Below are 17,731 nucleotides of genomic sequence, written 5' to 3'. Positions count from 1 at the left end.
GACCAGGAGAAATATAAAGACAGACCTACTGTGCCTACCTCAGTCATTTGGAGTCACGCAGTGGTGCAGATCAGGTAACAGACCTTTTTATTTTATTTGTCATGCAATTAATGTTTTTGTAAATATGGTGAATGTCGGTTTAACTTTTGTAAATAATCACTTTTGCACTTTGTCACAGGACACTGCTTGTTTAGTTGTTGGGAATGTCGTTAATAAAAACACTTAAAAACCATCATTCTGCTTCGGTTGCCATTTTTGTGAGCAAGAGCCCCGCCACAATATCATATATATGTAGAACTAGATGCAAAATTACAGACGACGTCGGTGTTAAAACATGTATTATTGAACAGAGATGCGAAATGAAAGACTTTCCGGCGTAAGTAAACAGCCACCATCTTAAAGCAGTAGATCTCTCTAGAAGGCTCTGTTGTAGCGTACCTATTTAACTTTTTATCTAAAATACTCCTAAATCGGCAGAATCTTGTCTTGAATCTATCTTTAAATGATGAAATAGTTTTAAAACTTTGCCAAAAGTAGACAGAAGGGAAATTATGTAATAACGGGAGTAATTTTAACAACTGTAACAGTTGATTCACAACATTAAATTAATTGAATGTTGTTTAAAGCTGCTGATACAGAATGGGGACTGGAGTTTTTTATTTACCGTTATTTTTGTATATTTGTTTACTGTTATATGTTAACTTGATACTGAAATAGTAGTTTGGTTTAGCGTGGGAGGATTTTTTGAACAATTTTGGAACTAATCTACAAAACATTAAAAAAAAAAAAAAAAAAAAAAAAAAGGAGGGGGGTGCATCAATAATCGTTTTATAATCGAATCGGAGCCTCTGAATCGTAATCGAATCGTTAGGTACCCAAAGATTCCCAGCTCTAGAGAACAAAAAGCTGAATAAATGTACAGTGTACAGTGCATGAACAATGAAATGCGAATATACTGTCCTCACCAGGACGCTAGGGCTCGGTCCTGGCTATACAGCGAACTCCCAAATGACGATGCTGGACGTCTGTATAATTTGCAGAATCAATTTGGTCCTAGATACCAAACAGGTTCGTATCAACGTAAATAAATGATAATTAGGTGCTCTTACAGCAATGACATAAAACTGTTAGCATGCGTTCGCTAGCATTAGCACATCATTCAAACAACAACACAACTGGCTCTAAGTGTCCGATCGCGGGTGGAAAACACACAACAACAACAAATGACAAGATGATACACACAGGCGTTGCCTCTGTAGAGATATTTTTAAAGCACAAACAATGAACTTAGGTTCGCAGCCATGTTTCTCTCTCGCTAACTCGCCCACTCACTCACAGCTACATAGCTGTCTGTCTTCTTCTGGCGTGTGAGCGCTCTTCTTCATGTAAACAAGTGTGAGTGCGCCTCCACGTGGGCGTGAAAGCACCACAAACTAAAAGCACGCATTTGAATATAAAAAAAGTCAATAATACAATTGAACACACGTTGCCAAAGGCAGAACGCGAACGTGGCCATAGCTATTAAGAGTTATTCAGATAACTATAGCATAAAGAACATGCTAACAAGTTTACCGAACCATCAGTGTCACTCCAAAACACCAAAATAACATGTGAAATGATATCATAATGTGTTAATAATTTCACACATAAGTCACTCCTGAGTATAAGTCGCACCCCCAGCCAAAATATGAAGAAAAAAAAAAACGCGACTTATAGTCCAAAAAATACGGTACTTCTTTGTTATTCAGCGTACAGCACATCACACATAACAGTATGAAGTACAAGCAGCTAGCACACACACAGACTATATGGGCAGTTCTCTACTGCTTGTTTCCTTTTATAGTATTTTCATATAAAACTCAAAGTGAAAGTCCTCAGCTGCCTTTGTTTCGCATTTAATATCAGGTTACTTGGGTTTACAGAGTTTCCTAACAATTGTTACCACAGTAACCTAAAGGGAACGCACATCTGTCCCCTGGTTGCTAGCCAGGTGCTGCTTGTTTGTTCAGCTTCAGGTGACGCACGTGCACATTAAAACATTTAATTGTCCCGGTGGCTGATGATTGCAAACATGGCGGAAAAAACAATCACATAACTGCTAAGCCGACAAACCACTGCTCCATTTAATGTTAACAGAGAAGAACACAGGATAAGAGACACATCATGAGGGGTGTAAATACTGTATATGTGCAGGGTTAATCACACTTATGGTTTCACTCTAAATTTGACTTCCAAACCTAGTTGCTATCTCTCGAAGGCCATTTAAAGGTGAGGTGTGAAGAGCAGTAATGCAGGCTGCACTCATTTATCAGTGACACACTACATAACCTTTGGGAGACTCGCATACACTTATTAGTTTAATTTCAAAATTGTTTGTAAAACCCATTTGGGGCGGCATGGATTAGTAGTTGAGTAGTTGTCTCTAAACCCAAAAGTGATTTGTTTGATTCCCTTCCTTGGCAACTATGTTAAGGTATCCTTGAGCAAAATGCTGAACCCCACATTGCCCCTGATGCTGTATGATTAGTAGCTGAATTAGAAAATTCAAATACCAAAGCATTCTTATATCTGCAACACCAGACGACTTTTTGAACTAAACTAACTTTATCCTTTAATGACCGCCAATGAGAATTGAGGTGTGAGGGCTGAAAGCCAATTGTTGAAAAATAGAATTAAAACAATAATTAAAATATACTAAAATTACACTATAAGAAACTGAATCGCTGCAGTATCATTTCTTATTCGATAGTGTCCATATTTACACAGTATTCAGCAAGCCTCAAAAGATCATTAAAAATATTTGATATTTGCTGCTACTCTAAGAGTTATCTTATTTTTTCCTTTTTTAATTAGCTGGCAGTGAAAGACTTAAAAATGTAAAAATGTTGGCGTTTTAAGGATAGCTGGAACAGATGGAAGGGAATTTCCATTCATTGCAATGGAGAAGAATGATTTGACATTCGAGTGTTTTGAGTTAAAAGCATTGCCACGGAACGACTTGAACGTCAAGATACCACTTTGAATTTGTTCGAAAGTAGCAATGGCAGCATCAGTCTTCTTTCCAGAAATGCGACACGATACACAACCCACAAAGGGTTTCAAAACAGTGCGCCCAACCAACCTGTCAAGTGGCAGCGAAGGTAAGGACGACAACAACCCGACACCAAGAACAGCACGTGCTGTGGACTAGAAATGCTTTGCGATTCCTGTTTTGACATGTGTGTGCATGTGTTTGTGTGTGTGTAGGTCAAGAGGGAGCACACGACAGAGGAACAGATGTGCGTTGCATTGTGGTGCCTGTGCATGGACTGACGGGGACCAGGTGCGGCCTTTGTCTACTTGGCATTTAAGTCTACTCGCCCGCATTCAGTCATCCTCGTGCCTCGCGACACCCGCCCCCCTTGCTCAAACCCCCCTCCCATCCTTACATGTGCTCCCAATCGCTCACTAGAATGAAGGGAGGGTGTGGGGGTTAGCTTTTTCTAGCCTTCTCCCCCCTCCATGTCTCCCTTCACAGGTGACTGTTGGAGGTCCCAGCTGGCCAAAGCTCTTGGCCCATTAGATCCATATTGTGCAGTCCAACAGCTCATCGGGGACATGGTGAGACTGTTGATTCGTGTTCCACTTTGGTAAATCTTGCACGGAGTTTCCTCATAACAATACTTTATTTCAAGACTGGGAAAAGTATTGCCTATTGAAATACATTTTCAGGAGAAGAACTACCAAGAGGGGCCAAGAGGAGTCATATTCACAATTTTTGACAATTTAACTCACTGACATCAATGACAGTAACTACGTTGACACTTTATAGGGCAAGTGACTTTTTGGGGTAATTTAATTTATGGTTATGTCCCCCACGCACACTGAAGTTGTTTTGTTTTAAATTTCGTAGATTAAATCATTATATCGTTGCTGCCATTGACAACGACAGACGTCAAATTCATTTAAACTAGGAAGACTGGCTGAAAATACTAATCTTTCAGAGCCAATGACGGCGCTAGATGTCAATCCATTTCAACTGGGAGGGATAGCAGTGATCATTTACTGCTAGCCTCTCTCAGTCAAAATGGAAAGGATGTAAAGCATCGTCAATGGCAGCACATGTCTTAAAGTGCATGTGACACGAAAAAGCATGTTTATTTCATAATACACGCGGTATTTTATGCTCCTGAATGATATGGACCGCTTGGATGTGTGTGGAAGTGATCGCTTTATTTATTTAGTTTTTTTAATCCCGCGCCATGAAAATGAGTGACTTCCGGCTTCGGTCTTGCATTGAGGAGGAGGGCGCTGTGACGTGTACGGTTGAAGGCGTCCTCTTCACTGTACAGCCGTACTGTTGTGTATGAGGACTAAGAATTCAGCTGATTTTGTGGATTAATCCGTTTATTTTTCGCATCACGCCAGCCAAACGGCTGCAGAAAAATCTTGCTGGATGATGGCGAGGCGTGCGCGCCTTTTTGGAGTTTCAAAAGGTTCCCATTCACCGTGGATATTGGCCAAAACAAGCCCTACTAATGTGGGACCATTGGAATTACGAGGAAGTGAGTAAACATCTTGTTTTGTATTATGTCAAATATGAGTACAGCGATTACAAAGTAAACACAAACTTTCTTTAAATAAAGGACTACTTACGTTTGCTCATTGATAGGCATGTAAAAAGCTCTCATCATGCACATTAGCTGCACGTTAGCTTCACAACAACTGCAGCCGCCCTCCACCGGGGAACGAGCTGTAAATTGCTCTCCGCCGGGCGGTTTGCCGATCCACAAAAACGATCAACAACCCAGTCATCATGTCAGATAATCCGGGCTAGTTATGTGTGATTTTCCGCTTCGAAGACTTTGAAACATCACTCGGTTGGGGTTAGCATGTTGGCTGGCTGTCACGCCTCTTGGTTTGTTTACATTCTCCGAAGCCGGTGAAGGGAAATGACATATGTCTGATTTAGGTGTCATAAAATATCGTTTGGGAGGTGCGACAGTAAAGGTGAAGTTGACAGGTTTGACCATTATGGAGTATTTTTGCCATGTCGTCCTGAATAAGTGCATTTTTATCATTTCATATTCCTTTTAGCACAAGACTGTTATTTGTCATGACCATGCCATTTATTTAGCTATTGGGGAAAAATACTTGGATAAAAAGAATATCCTGTAAAAATATTGGAGTAGAAAGACTGAAACAATGACATTTTGCAGCTCTATTCGTCGCGTTTTCCTCGTTCTAATGAGCCCAGTCTCCCTCTGACGTCATCCACCTGTTGGGGATGCTAGAGCCCTATAATGGTAGGCGTGGCTAACCGGCAGATTAAAGGACTAATTTCTCGTCATCTGCTCTTTGCTAAATTGTTGTATATAGTCGAATCGTCTCAAAATATGACTCTAATTCACATAATAATGCTATTTAAGACTTTTTTTCTCCTGTCGTATGCTCTTTAAATGAGTGCCCTATAAAGGTTTAATAATTCACAATGTTGCCCCCATTCGCTTTAAAGGTGGTTTTCTTTAGATTTATGAATAATACAGGTCAGAAGTCATTCCCATGGTACATATTGACTAAAGATCGACTGATATGAGTTTTTCAGGACCGATACCGATTATTAGCAGTTAGAGGGGCTGATAACACATTTTTGGAGCCGATATGCATTTGCAGTAAAAGTGTAAAAATTGGCGTAAAAAACTTTAATAATGCAAACACTGAAGTTCATTGAAATTCCTAAAGCATGTTTATTTAATCACACAAATAAAAAAATAATAGCTCCAGAAGTGCCTGAATTTTCTAGACACAGAAACATCGCTTATAAAGTTGAATAAAAGGTTAAATGAATAGCTCTCCGAAAACAAGGGTGTTGTTCCAAAAAAATAAATTAAGTTTTAAACATATTACTGGTCTAACAGGGTGCCTTCATAGGCCGATACATGTTAAATTTCCAAATATCGACCCACCGATATATCAGTCCATCTCTAATATCGACAAACAAGCATTCACATTCACGTTTATGCACAATTTAACTATATAAGAACCTAACAAGTATGTATTTGGAATGTGGAAGGATACCAGAGAACCCAAGCGAGAAAAAAAAGTCATTACGGAGAGAACATGCAATCTTGAAATTCGAACCCAGGATTTTCCAACTGTGAGGCAGATGTAACAACCACTCCTGCTGCCTTCCATTATTTCCATTGACACACTTGACTTTGACTTTTGACTTTTTGATCGATTTAATAATGGTGTAATGTTTCTTCCCAAAGTCATTGATGTCATACTGACACTTCCAACAGCTTCACAGCAGAGATTCACACTTGCAAAAACCTAAAAACTGTCAGGCAGATGTGCTTAACACTAATATGCAGTGCCACTAGAGTTTAGAAACAATGTTTGAAAAATGACTTTCCCTTGAAGACCATATTCCATCATGTCATCACAGACGCGCTTTTAGTAGAATGTGCTGGAATGCTGACTTGCCCAAAGACTGAAGAAGGTTTGTTAGTTGGGTGTGAGGAGGGAGAGGCAGATGGAGCATAGGGGGGTGGGGGGGGTGCTCAGGAACAAGGCTAGAAAATACTGTTTTCATTTGGTTTCATCAGTAAGACAAGCATGGCTGTCAGACTCCAAGCCAGGCTGTTTTTCTTGGCTTCAGCAATTGCCTTACTGCACCATAGACTACATATTTGGCCCGAGCCCAATGTCAACACGGCGCTCTCTTCGCTCGGGGAGGGGTAAGCGCGGGCGTTGCGGCCCATATATTTAAAGGTGAGAAAAGTATCCAGAGGATAAGAAATCAAAGCGGACAAGGGGGAAGATAAAGACAAAGTGAGGTGAAGGACAATGAGTCAGGATAAAAATGATGGTCTGACTTCCATGTGAGAAAGCACAGATGTGCTCCTGGAGCGAGAAGAAGCCCTCGTGTAACCTCGCCGCTCGGTGGGATGATTAGAAAAACACAGCTGTAATGCAGCGTGCAGCATATTGTGGAAAGAAAAGGAACCCAGGGATGGAATTGTACTTAGTGGGAGAGGAACTGCAAGAGGCCACTGGCGAGGCAACAGACGTTATCCATTAAACTGGAAGAAAGGAGGAGTAAAAGAAGGAAAGTGATGTCGTTCTGGAAGCAAAGGAGGATTGCATGGTGTTGCAAATGTGGTCAGGCGTAGGGGGGAGAAGAACTGGTGGGGACCAGACTTTGGTGAGCCACGGTATGGTTAGAAGGAGTCATGTAAAAGCTAATGGAGTCCGAACAGTCGTCGACAGTTTCTCTGTTCCAGAGGTTGATTTCAGTGCAGGAAAGTCTGTGTTTTTAGCTGACAAAGTCAAATGTGCAGATCAGCTGAACTAGAGTGACAACATGTAGTTCAAACCAAACCCCTGGTTCACACACTTGGGGATTTGCTGAGAGTTTTTTTTTTTTTTTTTAATGCCTGGTTTTTGGTCAATTTAAGGATCTTGAATCTGAGGTGGTGAACCCATCAGCACAGCATCACTGACTTTGGGGAAACATTTTTAGTTTGACCATGAAAATAGTGGAAAGTGGCAACAGTGGAGTAGCCTCATAGTTAAGAGGTTTTGGGTTTGAATCTCAAGTTTGCTTGTACTCTCAAGGATTATAGTTATTTTACACTGTGATCCATATGTAACTGGTCTGGTGATGTTGCCACACTATTTTCTCGTTCTCTCCCTTCCCAACTGGGAATCAAACAAACACTGTGATCTTGGCAGTTTAGCGTGCTGACTACCAAGCTTGTGAAGACTGGTTCTAGGAAAAGCTTTGTGTGTAGAACTTTAGGAAAACACTACTGAGATGCCACTGCCACTGTGACAATGCAGATTCAAACTCTGATTAGAAAGGCGGGAGAATGAGAAAGGAAGTGCGATAATGTCATCGCCCCATCCGACCAGTTACACATACTTTTTAAAATGTAGTTCGTTTTACAGTAGTTTGTTGTTAATTTGATGTGGGAGGAATGTTTGAAGATGGCATCCTCCTGAGGAAAAGTGCTATAGACGAGTTTCCGAGGTACTTCCACTTAACTGCGCGCGACTTATGTTATACACTTTCTCCAACCAAAACAACAGTGGAGCTGGAGTGGCATTACTCATCAAAATCCCTCAAAAAAGACAATTTGGAAATGCCGCATCCATCTGCCATCATCACGACATGGGAGGACAACATGAAGAAACGGCTAAGAGTCGCCACAACCAAAATAGTATTGTATTTTATTGATTTAATGGCAGTGGAAGCAAACGCAATAAGGGACCTGAAAATCTCTGAAGCATCCAGTTGAATGCGTCCTAATACATGAATATGGGAATATTGTGTTCATGAAGGCAGATGTGGAACCAAGTCAGTACCACCACAAAGCAATAACAGGTACAATTCTGTTCAATTTGACTACAATTCTGTGTGTTGCGTCAAAGCCGAGACATCATTAGCTTCAATAATAAAGAAATGGAAAACACAAATTCTACTACACGTCATACACGTACTTTTTACTCTAAATGCAGAAATTCAAGTGTTACGTGTTTTTTGTTCGTTTGTTTACAGATGGAAAACGCACTTACCTTGATGGACGAATGACTACGTGCATTCTACCTTGATGATGGAAAGCTCGATTTATACTCCACCTTCGTTAATATTTTTTCAATAATTTTATAAATTGTGATTTATTGACTGGTTTTGCACATACACCAAATGTTTTAAATAAAAAACGAAATCGAATCACGTTGTCAAAAGCTTTTTTGCAATCAATATCTGCAATAAAAAAGAATGAAATACAGCAGTATTTGTGTTTATATGTACATGTTATGTTTGCAATGAGCTCATAATACCAAACCATATAACCAGATGAAAATTACCTTATAGTATTTCCTTTCACAACATAATCGCTCAGCCCTTCTGTATTCGGCAACTGTAATATTATTTGTAATTTCGCCTCATTTTGGTCCCTCAAGTGGTCTGAGTGTCAACCTACATCCCATGTCAACACAGGCTGCAAAGATTGTTAGAATTTTGTCCAGGAACGATTACCGAAGTGATAAGAAAAAACATGCAATCTTTTAGGTGGACCCTTTAGGGTTAAAACTGCGAGCCAAATCCTTAATCTGCTGCTGGTTTCGATTTAAGGCGTATGGCGAGGTAGATCCACACTGGCGCTTTGAAGCTGGACGCTGTTCAAAACATTCCACTTCCAAGCATAAATATAGGCGCTTCCAGGAGTTCAAACAACCATGCACAGCACAAAAAATCCCGGAGTCTCATCTACGTCTATCTGATTCCATTTCTGGAGATTCTGTGGGTTCCTCTGATTTGATTTGACAGTTTAAAACTTTGTCTACTTTCAACCGCAATTCATGGTGTTCTGTCCAAACCGGAAGTCTATAGCAGTCAATGTCAAAGATGGCACCGCCCAATTTTCGCACAGGAAACTTGTCTATAGAGATGGCTGAAATCATGTTAAGCTGCATCCTTAACCAGGCAACCAATCACTTTTAGCTCTGTCAGCAACAATCCAATCATAGATATAGTATTAGCCTTGTGGTTTGGGATTGCCGCAATGGCAGTAAATGTAATGTGAGTGTCTGTGTGTACTGTATGTTTATGTGTTGGCCCCACATACCAAGTGTTGTCTGCTGCCTTTGTCACACGCACACACCTGTGAAATGGCCAGCAGACACCCACACAAGTAACAACTGTGACATAACAGGGACAATTCAAAGCTGCCAATCTAGCGCCACACACACATGCAAGCAAACTGAAGATAATGGATTAACTGCCTATCTGGTTACAAGCCTTCTCACCTCTCCATAGCTAATTGGTTATCCTGCCAATCAATTATTTTGCTGAGCTGGCGTGCAACGCCAAAAAAAAAAAAAAAACGTGTGCTTTTCTGTGCATGAAGCTAGAAAATCCACCTAAACAAAACTAAATTCTAAACACATATAGGTAATTTCTAGGTCATAAAACAGAACAGAAAATGTAGCAACTGACCTAGATCAGACCACTTGTCAAGGGACTGGAGAGTCCCAGAATCGACACCTGACCAGATGTCACCATCCTGACATGTGTCACTCTGAAGATGTTTACCCAAAACTCCTCTGACCCACTTTGCATAATCACACGACCTCCGATTTCTTCTTTGACATTAATCTGGGGCAACAATTCTGGACAGAAACGTCCCGCTTGGAGGAAAAAATCTGCTGGAATTGAGGCCGAGGTTTAGGTAACGTAGCTCCTCGCTGAACAGACGGGTGGGCGAGCGGAGCCCAGCTGTACGCCGCTGGGAAAGACAGATAAGTGAAACAAAGAGGCCAGCTGTGCATTGGAAAATTAGGGGGGAAGATACATCTGTGGAGGATGAGCGTGAACGTTGGGATTTGTGTGTGTGCTATCTTCATACGTGCATACTGAGTGTATTTCCCCGTTTATGAATACAATGCATTCTTATGTGGTTTTAAAGTCTTTTTGGAGAAGTAAAACGACTGATATGTAATGATTTAGACAGTTGCTGCGCCCACACACATACAAACACACGCAGTCTGTCCTTGCGATATTTAGATTAGTGAGAGTGCAGGTGTGTCAATCCCACAAATCCACCCGAGACGGTTGCAGGCCGGTCAGCTTTCGTTTGTAGGAGGATTAGCGCTGATGCTAAAGTCATGGAAGTGTTATCAACTCACGGTCACAGAGGTTGTCATGTGCGTACAGACACACTGAGGTTTTCCAAAAAAGCTGTAATGAAAGTTGGTAAAATTTCATTTTCCCATTGTAATCGTTTTGTCTTTAAAAAAAAAAAAAAAAAAAAAGTTTTTCCCAACTAGAAGATCCCAAATGACCAGTTACTACTTTCTTCTGTCCATAAGTAATCATCATGCTGCATTGCAAATTTTAGGGCTGCACCAATCACAATTTTCTGGCCGATCACAGCTATTTTAAAAAGTCTAACCTGCCGATATTGATTTTTGACGATCCTGATTGTTTTCATAAACAACAGCATGCACTTTTAATATGCCAATCAATTTTGTTTTATTGTTAAACAGTGAACATTACCTGTGAAACCAGACATTTTTTAACTGCACACACAGTAGTTCTCCCCCTAAAATTAAAAAGTTAAAAACATCTTTCCAAAATACTAAAGTCTAATTCAAACATGCAGCAGAATTTGGCTTTAGAAAAAGAAAATTGCAAGGTTTAAGGAAACCGATACATTAAATTCTGGAGAAAAGGACTATTAAACTATATCCGGTATCCAAGTACAGTATTTCCTTTGTCCGTACATTTTAATGCTGGAACAGTGTGAATGTAAGCCGAATGTGAACTTTCAGGTATTCAGGTATTTCTGTATCTGAATGAATTCACTCACAAAGGTAAGACAGAGTCATGAGGCCATAGAGCAGCCGCAAAACAATTACCACACAGTGGCTACAGTGTATATGGAACGCGAATACACATTTTACTCCTTCTCACATGAACGTAGCAAAGACCGAGAGATGTAACAATTGTAAACATTATGTTAGGGTCACCAAAATCATGAAGTACCCAAAAAGTGCACTTAAATGCTCATGTTGATGACCGCAAATGTCCGTGACCAAATGATAGTGGGCTAATGTGACAGACTCTAAACACGATCAGTGGACAAAATCAGTTTAAATTTTAGTAATAAACCGATGAACCAAAATTTATTAAATCGGCTCAATCGATTGGTTTACCAATTAATTACCTTTACAAATTTGTACAGAGGTTGGAATAGGCCGTCTATCGCTAACGTAGAATTAAAGTCATACATTACGGGTGCCCAAACTGGTCCCAAAGCCCGCTGTGGATCCTGGTTTTTGTTGCTACCGATCGGGCACAGACCGTTCAGCCAATGAGGTTCCTGCTAAAACAAGCAGCTCACGACAATCAATTGATGACACTTATAAGACACCAGATTGGTGCAAAGGTGTCGTTCTCTTTTGTTGCAAAGAAATCCTGCACCCATTTCGACCCATTGTGGAATAGTTTGGGGACCACTGTTATATACAGTACTGTACAGCAAATATTTCATTTAATAATTAATAAATAAGCGAAAACACCTCAATAATAGAGCTGAAATTTTGAGTCAAACAGCATGCATTCTGGACATGTTTTTTTCATTCCTGATGCTTGTGGATGATTAAACAAGCCCTGAGCATAATTGCTGTTCTGAGAAACAAATCTGAACCCACATGGGTTTTTGACACAAACCATCTGGCGTTCGGGTTAATCGGTCGCCACGCTGATCAAAAAAAGTTGATCGTTTTTAAGATGTCTGGACCGCAGCAGAGCTAATTAAAAGCATCCTTGTGAGAATGCCTGGAGCTACACTTGATAAATGCTAATAATATTTTTTTAAATATCTGATTTGATCTGATGTGAAAACAAGCCTAAATGGGACGTTGATGATTCCTGCAGGAGGACATCAACGGATTTTCTTGACTGCAGCTTCTCTTTTAGACCGTGACAACCTCTTCCCAGGTCACCAAGTGGGAGTCTAAGGGTCACCGGACTCCTGTGCACGGTGTCAACAAGCTAAGTTGTTGGATACTTTGACACACATCTGTCACTTTGACGCAATCATCTGAAGCCACCATCTTTGGGAAGTTACTGCCAAGTATGAGGTGACAAGGACATTTTTGTGGCACGCCAGCGAGCCCCGCAAGCCCACCCTCCAATCACCATCCTTAAGGGTCAGATATCACAGCCCTTGCCACTGGAACTAATAGAGAACTTCCTGCATCCCCTCTTCTAAAGCAGCTGCTCCATGCTGCGTGTATGTGGCTGTGTTTGCAGGAAAAAGGGAAATGTTGGTGACGGAGGGGGGGAGTGATGTGAAGATCAGCTCTTTTGATAATAGGAGGAGGTTTGTGGTGGTTTGCGTTTACTGTTTTTAGTGGTGAATTTAGCCCTGGGGAACATGGCAAAGAAACTTCAACAAGATGTAACAATACGACACCTGCTAAGTCTAATGGCAACCTTGTAAAACAGAGACAACCAAGGAACGTAAACAAAATAACAAACAAAATAATTAACATCCATTCATTCATTTTCTATAGCTGGAGTCTTTCCCAGTCGACTTTTTGTTTTTCACCGCAACATCACAGTTTGAAACTCGGATCTCACTGTTGTGAGTAGAGAAGGGCAGTATACCGAAAATTTACCGTTACCGTGATAGTTCATGATGAACGACATAATTTTGACCATGTCGGTAAATTCGTTTGTTTAATGAAACGAGAAAATTAGAGTCTCTTCAGCCCACTTTGACTTTATGTTGTTAGGCGATGCTCATTCCTCTTTATGAAAGTATAGCCAGTATGCTTAAGTGTGAAGTCACGTAGCTATCTGAAAATCAAACAGAAGCACGTTCCTATCAACCTGTAGGCTAACGCTAAAAGTGAACGTGATGGAATCAGATAATAGTGAAACGGCTTCCAGTAGCCAGGCCACAGGCACTTTGAGTATAGCATTAGTCAACGCTCATAGTGTGTTGCTGGTGCCATGAAAGAACTCAACGTTGGTTGTATTTTGTATTTGAGAAGGATTATAAATCATAGAGCCCTACATCAGTTTGATGGTCCATTTTATAGACAACAAATGGGATCTGCACACCTGGGTGCTGGATACAGCCTATTTCCTACTGGACAACCACACGGGTGAAATGATCGCTCAGGCCCTGAAACAAATGCTATCTGCGTGGGACCTGAAGGAGGACAACCTTGTCGCCATCACCACCGACAGCGGCTTGTAACGTTGTCAAAGTGGCTGAACTCAACGAGCTGATGCAGGAGCAGTGCTTTGGGCACAGACTGCACCTGGCAATCAGTATGTCGCGTTACTATTGCACAGTATATTAGCATTACCCTAACGGGCCCTCGAAAAATGAAATGTCCTATGTGTTTCAGTGACCAATACGTGTAATTTTCTTTGTTTAATCATTAGTCATTGAGAGTTAACTATTTGTTTATCATTAAACACCTTATTTGTAATGTTTTTGGATACGACATGTATGCGTTGCAAGGATTAAGTGCTCTTAAGCACCTTTTTTTACTCTTTGTTCACCTGAATGATGTCAATTCTACAACTACTACAATCAAGACACGATACAAGCACTGGTTCACCCTCTGAGCTGAAAATCTGACGATATAGTGTGATTGATTGGGCCTGTCCTACTTTTCCGTGCATCATCACACGCCGCCCTATGCTGTCAGCAGGCTGACACTGGCCAGCAAACCAGACGGGGGTCTCTGTTTGGGCCGACAGTTCGTCGCTCCTAACTCCCCGCTGAACAGGCCCGATGTGACGCTAGCCAGGTCCCTTCTGTGTTTTCCCTATCTAACCCCCCAACCAACACACACGTGACCTCCTCCTTTCCACGCAAGTAACAACTTCAAATCCATTGCAGTCATCCAAAAACATCACCGTTGTGGAACAGCTTGACACATAAGATTCACAAAGCGGATTCCCTGCTCGCCTTGTGTCCATATGTCCTGGACATCACACACCAGATGCGCACATGTCTCTTCCCCTGGACTACTTTCTTCGGCTCTGCTTGCCACGTGGAAGATAAAAGTGATGACTATTGGGAGGACATGACAGCTGATGGGAGAGAAAGCGCTTTTACTTCTTTCCCACATGACATCAATCAAGAGTGCTTGGTGAAGGTGTTTGATTTGGGGGATGTTTGGAAGGGGAAATAAGGAGTGTATAAGATATACTATGTGAACGGTGAATGAAGAATTCCAATGCTTGTTACGTCATATGTTTGGGGAATTTGAGTAATATTCTGTGGAATATGTCTTGAAAATTTCTACAAAGCTATTAACTCATTCACTACCAGTTATCAAATCACTTTTAACTGGGATGGCTGGCATCAAATGATCATGCTTCAGTACCATTGGCAACAATCATTCGATCGCTCCCAACCCCTCCCAGTCCAAGTAGATTGGACATCTATTGCCATGAATGGCTGCCAGAGTTAATTTATGGAAAAAAAAACATTAAAGTTATTATTGTTGATCTTTTTACTTGTTGTAAGTGGTAATTTGACAAAGTTACTGTGATCAATGTAAAAAAAAAAAAAAAAAAAAAAAAAAAGCTCATTTTTAGTGCAACACTGGTTCATCTATCGCTGTCAATGGCAGCCACTGAGTCAATGAACAAGGTAAAGCACAACATAGGAAAGTGCGTCTTATTTAATGTGTCTTTATCTATGTCTGAAGTCAATACAAAATTATGGTTAAGTTATGTTGAGTTGTGTTCCATCTTGTAATTATTAGCGTCACCTGTCAGGTTCAGGTGATAAAACACTGGTCAAAATAAGATTTTGTTGCATTGATGCAAAGACTTGATTTTATGTAATTCTGGGGTGCTGACTCCAAATCTGACTTTTTTTTAATTTAATATTTTCTACAATGCAAAATAATTGCAAACCATTTTTTTAATTAACAAAGTGGGCATATAGCTGGCACTTAGGAAATACCCCAAAAGTAACAATATATAACAAAAACAATACTTGTTATGCCATTTATTAGATAACTACAGATACAGGAGACCAACATTAGGGACAATGAGACGTGCTATACTGCACTGCTGCCAAAGTGCTACAATATGCGAAAATCAGTCAACTGTGTCAAGCAAATATTGACGACGGTTCCGGAAAATTTACGATATATAACTACGCAAAGGACTGAAAAGTTAAACTGGTATTAGGTGAAAATATATGGCGAATCTGAATAAAATACCACCAATATAAGTATAGAAAAATGCTTTTGGCATGAAAACTAAACCATACAGAAAATTTTGAAATCAGCAACCAAACATTTTATTAAATCAGTTTAAAAAAAACATAACTATAAAAATAAAAAATGTTGACCAGTGAAAGAGTGAGGATTCCTTTCTTTTAAACAATGTGTGTTTGGTCTTATGTGAGGATATTCATCTTCTCAGTCACTGGCACACTCCGACAGATCAATTATTTTACCTGTTAAAGTAAATTATTCGTAAAGGTCTTCCATGTACATGATTTCCCTTAAAGGGTATTGTTTCTATACCAACAAAGCAAACACAAGCAACAGATTGTGTTGCACTGTACATTAATTCCTCATTAGCTCAGAGGACAAGGATGGAGGGATAAAGAGGACAGGATGAGGCTGCACCATCTGCACAGTGCAGAGCAGCACAAGGGAATTAAAGCAGCACAGTCAAAAACACACGCAGAGCATTTGGAAGCCGTTTTTGCCCCTACCTCCTCTCTAGTAGAGTCCACGCGTCCAAAGTCCTGTAGAGAAAGTCAAAAAGCTGCACTTGTGGCGTCTTCTTCGTCGCTCTTATCCGCATGTGTCACGCGTGTGTTTGCATTCCCGCCAATGAGAGGACACAGATGGCACCCAGATGGAGCGACAGGCACACACATGCGTTCAAAGCTGTGCTGCGTTCTCGCTCTGTTCTCTGTGAGCCTTTTCGTCCTCTGTTTACGTCCTTCTCGTCGTGCTCGCTCTCAGCTTCTGAACTTACTAGCATCCGCGACGCTCAGACCCTCCTTAAGCCCCGCCCACACAGACCGGAGTGATGTCACTGGCCACGCCTCCTCACAGTATGGCTCAACGCCAAGCAAGCATCCAGTAGTGCCTTCATTCACTGAAAGAGCCTGTAATTAACATAACTAATTGCTTTGGCACCCAAAGGCTAAACATGAGGCAGTGCCAAGGGTGGCAAAAGTGTGCGCATCTGCATGTGTGTGAAAGAAGAATGTTAGACCCCCCTTCAACCCCCTCTTTTTCTCTCATTGATACCCTTTTGTCTCATCTTCTTAATGCAGCCAACCTATTGTGTTGGTCAGGGGGTGGAGGGACACTTGAGGAGCCTGGCACTCTCCTCGCAAGTTAAACTTAAATCGCCGGTTGATTTATGCACACAAGGAGACAATGCAGGTGAAGATAAATGATGGCCGTTAAGAAACTGCCTAACCCCCATTCATTACTTTTTCAGAAGAACATTGATCTGTTTTGGTGACGCAAGGCGACATGTGGAAGGGAATGACACCACAGAAAAATAAACTACAAGGAAATAAAGAGTTGGATTAAATTATCATAATTTGATTTTATTTTCTTTACCATAAACCACTCACCCCATCTGCAGTCCAGTGTGGCTAACTATTGAATTTTCGCAAGCTTATGAACGTCATCTTCTATTGTAAATATCCCATAATACAATGTGGACACTTGCTGTTTATAGTCCAGTGTGGATTATTTGTGAACATGTTTAGTTGGTGCGACTTACAGTCAAATTGCAGACTAGTGAAAATAAACAAGCAAACAGATTTAAAGGGAAAGACAACACCTATCATAAGCCCCTTTCACGTGTAAGGTGACGGGGGATTTACTCGCGTCAATGCCTTCACAAATGTAGAGATATCCCGGGAATGACGCTGGTTCGACACTTTCACAGACTTGTCCCGTGTTGCCCATTGGCGCAATTTTATAACCTGGACATTACGTCATTTTTGGTCGGCATCAGCTGTCACAACGTTGGTCAAATCGTGATTAGTTACAAAGCCTGTTGTAGGAGCGTTCCCGGCGTCGTAACTGCAGCCAATTCAAGCTCGTCAAGACTGTATTTAAGCCCAGGCGATCAGAGATATTAACTTGCTGGGCGCTATTCGACATCTTGTACTCTCAATTTTCGTGCATTTGCTAGCTTTGTCTGCTGCCCTTGTTTTGA

The 17,731-nt window shown here is 40.9% G+C and overlaps 1 protein-coding gene across 1 annotated transcript in view; it reads right to left on the bottom strand.

Moving 5' to 3' along the window:
• Positions 1 to 16,540, bottom strand: part of LOC130922225 (protein CBFA2T2-like) — a 39,126-nt gene extending 22,586 nt beyond the window's left edge. Inside the window, exon 1 of the mRNA XM_057846848.1 lies at positions 16,257 to 16,540. The gene's annotated coding sequence lies outside the window, so the exon portion shown is untranslated. The remainder of the gene's footprint in view (positions 1 to 16,256) is intronic.
• Positions 16,541 to 17,731: the final 1,191 nt, after the last annotated feature.

The sequence above is a fragment of the Corythoichthys intestinalis genome, chromosome 9 (genome assembly GCF_030265065.1).
Source record: "Corythoichthys intestinalis isolate RoL2023-P3 chromosome 9, ASM3026506v1, whole genome shotgun sequence".
NCBI lineage: Eukaryota > Metazoa > Chordata > Actinopteri > Syngnathiformes > Syngnathidae > Corythoichthys > Corythoichthys intestinalis.
Note: the sequence above shows the minus strand (reverse complement) of the source record. Positions and strands in the feature narration are given on the sequence as shown.